This window comes from Plectropomus leopardus, chromosome 10, assembly GCF_008729295.1.
Source record: "Plectropomus leopardus isolate mb chromosome 10, YSFRI_Pleo_2.0, whole genome shotgun sequence".
NCBI classification, from domain to species: Eukaryota; Metazoa; Chordata; class Actinopteri; order Perciformes; family Serranidae; genus Plectropomus; species Plectropomus leopardus.
In genome coordinates, this window is record NC_056472.1 from 16,889,468 (window position 1) to 16,897,985 (window position 8,518).

The window sequence follows — 8,518 nt, forward strand, 5'->3', positions numbered from 1 at the left end:
TGCAAAAATGGTCAAAAAAACACCACAAATTATGGCATGTCGAAAAAATGACAAAAAAAAGCAAGGCTATAGTATGGCAAAAATGTCAAAAATTTGACACGTCCCAAAATTAGCTGAAAACACCTCAAAACAGCATAAAAGAGCGTGCTGAGACACGCCATAGCATTGAAAGTGCAAATATGCCTAAAAAACACCATAATTGGCATGTCGAAAAAAAAAATGACCAAAAAAGCAAGGCTATAGTATGGCAAAAATGTCAAAAATGACATGTCCCAAAATTAGCTGAAAACACCTCAAAACAGCATAAAAGAGCGTGCCAAGACACGCCATAGCATTTAGAAAGTGCAAAAATGGCAAAAAAACCATAATTTTGGCATGTCGAAAAAATGACCAAAAAAGCAAGGCTATAGTATGGCAAAAATGTCAAAATTGACATGTCCCAAAAATTAGCTGAAAACACCTCAAAACAGCATAAAAAGAGCGTGCTGAGACACGCCATAGCATTTGAAAGTGCAAAAATGGCCAAAAACACCATAATTTGGCATGTCGAAAAAATGACCAAAAAAGCAAGGCTATAGTATGGCAAAAATGTCAAAATTTGACATGTCCCAAAAATTAGCTGAAAACACCTCAAAACAGCATAAAAGAGCGTGCTGAGACACGCCATAGCATTTGAAAGTTGCAAAAATGGTCAAAAACAACCATAATTTGGCATGTCGAAAAAAACGACCAAAAAAGCAAGGCTATAGTATGGCAAAAATGTCAAAATTTGACATGTCCCAAAAATAGCTGAAAACACCTCAAAACAGCATAAAAGAGCGTGCTGAGACACGCCATAGCATTTGAAAGTGCAAAAATATGGCCAAAAAAACATAATTTGGCATGTCGAAAAAAATGACCAAAAAAAGCAAGGCTATAGTATGGCAAAAATGTCAAAATTTGACACGTCCAAAATTAGCTGAAAACACCTCAAAACAGCATAAAAGAGCGTGCTGAGACACGCCATAGCATTGAAAGTGCAAAAATGGCCAAAAAAACACATAATATTTGGCATGTCGAAAAAAAATGACCAAAAAGCAAGGCTATAGTATGGCAAAAATGTCAAAATTTGACATGTCCCAAAAATAGCTGAAAACACCTCAAAACAGCATAAAAGAGCGTGCCAAGACACGCCATAGCATTGAAAGTTGCAAAAATGGCCAAAAAAAACAAAATTTTGGCATGTCGAAAAAAATGACCAAAAAAAGCAAGGCTATAGTATGGCAAAAATGTCAAAAAATGACACGTCCCAAAAATAGCTGAAAAACACCTCAAAAACAGCATAAAATAGCGTGCTGAGACACGCCATAGCATTAAAATGTTGCAAAAAACGCCAAAAAAAACACATAATTTAGCATGTCAAAAAAAATGACCAAAAAAAAAAAGCAAGGCTATAGTATGGCAAAAATGTCAAAATTTGACATGTCCCAAAAACAGCTGAAAACACCTCAAAACAGCATAAAAGAGCGTGCTGAGACACGCCATAGCATAAAATTGCAAAATTGGCCAAAAAACACACATAATTTTGCATGTCGAAAAAAATGACCAAAAAAGCAAGGCTATAGTATGGCAAAAATGTCAAAAAATGACACGTCCCAAAAATAGCTGAAAACACCTCAAAACAGCATAAAATAGCGTGCTGAGACACGCCATAGCATTAAAATGTTGCAAAAAACCCAAAAACACATAATTTGCATGTTCGAAAAAATGACAAAAAAAAAAGCAAGGCTATAGTATGGCAAAAATGTCAAAATTTGACATGTCCCAAAAATTAGCTGAAAACACCTCAAAACAGCATAAAATAGCGTGCTGAGACACACCATAGCATTAGAAATGTTGCAAAAACGGCCAAAAAAACACATATTTGGCATGTCGAAAAAATGACCAAAAAAAGCAAGGCTATAGTATGGCAAAAATGTCAAAAAATTTGACACGTCCCAAAAAATAGCTGAAAAACACCTCAAAACAGCATAAAATAGCGTGCTGAGACACGCCATAGCATTAAAAGTTGCAAAAATGGCCAAAAACAACATAATTTTGCATGTCGAAAAAAAATGACCAAAAAAAGCAAGGCTATAGTATGGCAAAAATGTCAAAAAATGACATGTCCCAAAAATTAGCTGAAAACACCTCAAAACAGCATAAAAGAGCGTGCTGAGACACGCCATAGCATTTGAAAGTTGCAAAAACGGTCAAAAACACCATAATTTTGGCATGTCGAAAAAATGACCAAAAAAAGCAAGGCTATAGTATGGCAAAAATGTCAAAAAATGACATGTCCCAAAATTAGCTGAAAACACCTCAAAACAGCATAAAATAGCGTGCTGAGACACGCCATAGCATTAAAAGTTGCAAAAAGGCCAAAAACAACATAATTTGGCATGTCGAAAAAAATGACCAAAAAAAAAGCAAGGCTATAGTATGGCAAAAATGTCAAAATTTGACACGTCCCAAAATTAGCTGAAAAACACCTCAAAACAGCATAAAATAGCGTGCTGAGACACGCCATAGCATTAAAAGTTGCAAAAATGCCACCCAAAAACACCATAAATTTTGGCATGTCAAAAAAAATGACCAAAAAAGCAAGGCTATAGTATGGCAAAAATGTCAAAAAATGACACGTCCCAAAAACAGCTGAAAACACCTCAAAACAGCATAAAATAGCGTGCTGAGACACGCCATAGCATTGAAAGTTGCAAAAATGGCCAAAAACAACATAATTTGGCATGTCGAAAAAAAATGAAAAAAAGCAAGGCTATAGTATGGCAAAAATGTCAAAATTTGACATGTCCCAAAAAATAGCTGAAAACACCTCAAAACAGCATAAAATAGCGTGCTGAGACACGCCATAGCATTAAAAGTGCAAAAATTGCCAAAAAACACATAATTTTGGCATGTCGAAAAAAATGACCAAAAAAAAGCAAGGCTATAGTATGGCAAAAATGTCAAAAATGACACGTCCAAAATTAGCTGAAAAAACACCTCAAAACAGCATAAAAGAGCGTGCTGAGACACGCCATAGCATTAAAAAGTTGCAAAAATGGTCAAAAAAAACACCATAATTTGGCATGTCGAAAAAAATGACAAAAAAAGCAAGGCTATAGTATGGCAAAAATGTCAAAAAATGACACGTCCAAAAATAGCTGAAAACACCTCAAAACAGCATAAAATAGCGTGCTGAGACACGCCATAGCATTAGAAAGTGCAAAAATGGCCAAAAAAACAACATAATTTGGCATGTCGAAAAAAACGACCAAAAAAGCAAGGCTATAGTATGGCAAAAATGTCAAAAATGACATGTCCCAAAATTAGCTGAAAACACCTCAAAACAGCATAAAAAATAGCGTGCTGAGACACGCCATAGCATTAAAGTTGCAAAAATGCCAAAAAACATAATTTTGCATGTCGAAAAAATGACCAAAAAAGCAAGGCTATAGTATGGCAAAAATGTCAAAAAATGACATGTCCCAAAAATTAGCTGAAAACACCTCAAAACAGCATAAAATAGCGTGCTGAGACACGCCATAGCATTTGAAAGTGCAAAAATGGCAAAAAAACATAATTTGGCATGTCGAAAAAAATGACCAAAAAAAGCAAGGCTATAGTATGGCAAAAATGTCAAAAATGACATGTCCCAAAATTAGCTGAAAACACCTCAAAACAGCATAAAATAGCGTGCTGAGACACGCCATAGCATTTAAAAGTTGCAAAAATGGTCAAAAAACACATAATTTTGCATGTCGAAAAAATGACCAAAAAAAGCAAGGCTATAGTATGGCAAAAATGTCAAAAAATGACACGTCCCAAAATTAGCTGAAAAAACACCTCAAAACAGCATAAAATAGCGTGCTGAGACACGCCATAGCATTAAAAGTTGCAAAAACAGCAAAAAAAACACCATAATTTTGGCATGTCAAAAAAATGAAAAAAAGCAAGGCTATAGTATGGCAAAAATGTCAAAAATGACATGTCCCAAAATTAGCTGAAAACACCTCAAAACAGCATAAAATAGCGTGCGTGCTGAGACACGCCATAGCATTAAAAAGTGCAAAAACGGTCAAAAACACATAATTTGGCATGTCGAAAAAAACGACCAAAAAAGCAAGGCTATAGTATGGCAAAAATGTCAAAAAATGACACGTCCCAAAAACAGCTGAAAACACCTCAAAACAGCATAAAATAGCGTGCTGAGACACGCCATAGCATAAAAAAGTGCAAAAATGGCCAAAAAACACAAAATAATTTGGCATGTCGAAAAAATGACCAAAAAAAGCAAGGCTATAGTATGGCAAAAATGTCAAAAATGACATGTCCCAAAATTAGCTGAAAACACCTCAAAACAGCATAAAAATAGCGTGCTGAGACACGCCATAGCATTAAAATTGTTGCAAAAATGCACAAAAACACAAAATTTAGCATGTCGAAAAAAATGACAAAAAAAAAAGCAAGGCTATAGTATGGCAAAAATGTCAAAAAAATGACATGTCCCAAAATTAGCTGAAAACACCTCAAAACAGCATAAAATAGCGTGCTTAGACACGCCATAGCATTAAAAGTTGCAAAATGGCCAAAAAACACACATAATTTGCATGTTGAAAAAAAATGACAAAAAAAAGCAAGGCTATAGTATGGCAAAAATGTCAAAATTTGACATGTCCAAAAATTAGCTGAAAACACCTCAAAACAGCATAAAAAGAGCGTGCTGAGACACGCCATAGCATTTAAAAGTGCAAAATGGCCAAAAAAACAAAATTTTGCATGTCGAAAAAATGACCAAAAAAAAAAGCAAGGCTATAGTATGGCAAAAATGTCAAAAATTTGACATGTCCAAAATTAGCTGAAAACACCTCAAAAAAACAGCATAAAATAGCGTGCTGAGACACGCCATAGCATTAAAAAGTTGCAAAAACGGCACACCAAAAACACATAATTTGGCATGTCGAAAAAAAAAATGACCAAAAAAGCAAGGCTATAGTATGGCAAAAATGTCAAAAATGACATGTCCCAAAATTAGCTGAAAACACCTCAAAACAGCATAAAAAGCGTGCTGAGACACGCCATAGCATTTAAAATTGCAAAAAAATTGCCAAAAAACACACATAATTTGGCATGTTCAAAAAAATGACAAAAAAAAAAGCAAGGCTATAGTATGGCAAAAATGTCAAAAAATGACATGTCCCAAAAATAGCTGAAAACACCTCAAAACAGCATAAAATAGCGTGCTGAGACACGCCATAGCATTTAAAATGCAAAAAAAGGGCCAAAAACAACAAATTTTGGCATGTCGAAAAAAAAACCAAAAAAAGCAAGGCTATAGTATGGCAAAAATGTCAAAAAATGACATGTCCCAAAAATTAGCTGAAAACACCTCAAAACAGCATAAAATAGCGTGCTGAGACACGCCATAGCATTGAAAATTGCAAATGGCCAAAAACACATATAATTTGGCATGTCGAAAAAAATGACCCAAAAAAAGCAAGGCTATAGTATGGCAAAAATGTCAAAAAATGACATGTCCCCAAAAATAGCTGAAAACACCTCAAAACAGCATAAAATAGCGTGCTGAGACACACGCCATAGCATTAAAAGTTGCAAAAAAATGGCCAAAAACAACATAATTTTGGCATGTGTCGAAAAAAAACGACAAAAAAAGCAAGGCTATAGTATGGCAAAAATGTCAAAAAATGACACGTCCCAAAATTAGCTGAAAACACCTCAAAACAGCATAAAATAGCGTGCTGAGACACGCCATAGCATTAAAAGTGCAAAAATGGCCAAAAAACAACATAATTTAGCATGTCGAAAAAAAATGACCAAAAAAAAGCAAGGCTATAGTATGGCAAAAATGTCAAAATTTGACATGTCCCAAAATTAGCTGAAAACACCTAAAAAACAGCATAAAATAGCGTGTGCTGAGACACGCCATAGCATTAAAAGTTGCAAAAACGCAAAAACACGATATTTTGGCATGTCGAAAAAAAACGACCAAAAAAAAAAAGCAAGGCTATAGTATGGCAAAAATGTCAAAAAATGACACGTCCAAAAACAGCTGAAAAACACTCAAAACAGCATAAAATAGCGTGCTGAGACACGCCATAGCATTAAAAGTTGCAAAAATATGGCCAAAAAACACATATTTTGGCATGTCGAAAAAAATGAAAAAAAAGCAAGGCTATAGTATGGCAAAAATGTCAAAAATGACATGTCCCAAAAATTAGCTGAAAACACCTCAAAACAGCATAAATAGCGTGCTGAGACACGCCATAGCATTAAAAGTTGCAAAAATGGGCAAAAAACACAAATTTTAGCATGTCGAAAAAAAAATGACCAAAAAAAGCAAGGCTATAGTATGGCAAAAATGTCAAAAAATGACATGTCCCAAAATTAGCTGAAAACACCTCAAAACAGCATAAAATAGCGTGCTGAGACACGCCATAGCATTTAAAAGTGCAAAAATGGCCAAAAAAACCATAATTTGGCATGTCGAAAAAAAAATGACCAAAAAAGCAAGGCTATAGTATGGCAAAAATGTCAAAAAATGACACGTCCCAAAATTAGCTGAAAACACCTCAAAACAGCATAAAATAGCGTGCTGAGACACGCCATAGCATTTGAAAAAGTGCAAAAATGCCAAAAACACCATAATTTGGCATGTCGAAAAAAAATGACCAAAAAGCAAGGCTATAGTATGGCAAAAATGTCAAAAAATTTGACACGTCCAAAATTAGCTGAAAACACCTCAAAACAGCATAAAATAGCGTGCTGAGACACGCCATAGCATTTAAAATGTGCAAAAACGACCAAAAACACCATAATTTGGCATGTCGAAAAAATGACCAAAAAAGCAAGGCTATAGTATGGCAAAAATGTCAAAAAATTTGACACGTCCCAAATAAATAGCTGAAAACACCTCAAAACAGCATAAAAATAGCGTGCTGAGACACGCCATAGCATTAAAAGTGCAAAAAATGCCAAAAACAACATAAATTTTGGCATGTCGAAAAAAAATGACCAAAAAAAAAAGCAAGGCTATAGTATGGCAAAAATGTCAAAATTTGACACGTCCCAAAATTAGCTGAAAACACCTCAAAACAGCAAAAAATAGCGTGCTGAGACACGCCATAGCATTTGAAAGTGCAAAAATGGCAAAAACACACCATAATTTGGCATGTCGAAAAAAAAAATGACCAAAAAAAAAAGCAAGGCTATAGTATGGCAAAAATGTCAAAATTTGACATGTCCCAAAATTAGCTGAAAACACCTCAAAACAGCATAAAATAGCGTGCTGAGACACGCCATAGCATTTGAAAGTGCAAAAATGGCCAAAAAACACAAAATTTTGCATGTCGAAAAAATGACCAAAAAAAGCAAGGCTATAGTATGGCAAAAATGTCAAAAAATGACATGTCCCAAAATTAGCTGAAAACACCTCAAAACAGCATAAAATAGCGTGCTGAGACACGCCATAGCATTAAAATGTGCAAAAACGGCCAAAAAAAACAAATAATTTGGCATGTCGAAAAAAATGACCAAAAAAGCAAGGCTATAGTATGGCAAAAATGTCAAAATTTGACATGTCTCAAAATTAGCTGAAAAACACCTCAAAACAGCATAAAATAGCGTGCTGAGACACGCCATAGCATTTAAAAGTGCAAAAATGGTCAAAAACACCATAATTTAGCATGTCGAAAAAAAATGACCCAAAAAGCAAGGCTATAGTATGGCAAAAATGTCAAAATTTGACATGTCCCAAAAATTAGCTGAAAAAACACCTCAAAACAGCATAAAAGAGCGTGCTGAGACACGCCATAGCATTAAAAGTTGCAAAAATGGCCAAAAAAACAACATAATTTTGGCATGTCGAAAAAAACGACCAAAAAAAAGCAAGGCTATAGTATGGCAAAAATGTCAAATTTGACATGTCTCAAAATTAGCTGAAAACACCTCAAAACAGCATAAAATAGCGTGCTGAGACACGCCATAGCATTAAAAGTTGCAAAAACGCTCAAAAACACATAAAAATAGCATGTCGAAAAAAATGACCAAAAAAAGCAAGGCTATAGTATGGCAAAAATGTCAAAATTTGACATGTCCAAAAATTAGCTGAAAAAACACCTCAAAACAGCATAAAATAGCGTGCTGAGACACGCCATAGCATTAAAAGTTGCAAAAATGCCCAAAAACACATAAATTTGGCATGTCAAAAAAAACGACCAAAAAGCAAGGCTATAGTATGGCAAAAATGTCAAAAAATTTGACACGTCCCAAATAGCTGAAAAACACCTCAAAACAGCATAAAATAGCGTGCTGAGACACGCCATAGCATTTAAAAGTGCAAAAACGCCAAAAAAAACAAAATTTTGCATGTCGAAAAAAATGACCAAAAAAAGCAAGGCTATAGTATGCAAAAATGTCAAAAATTTGACATGTCCCAAAAATAGCTGAAAACACCTCAAAACAGCATAAAATAGCGTGCTGA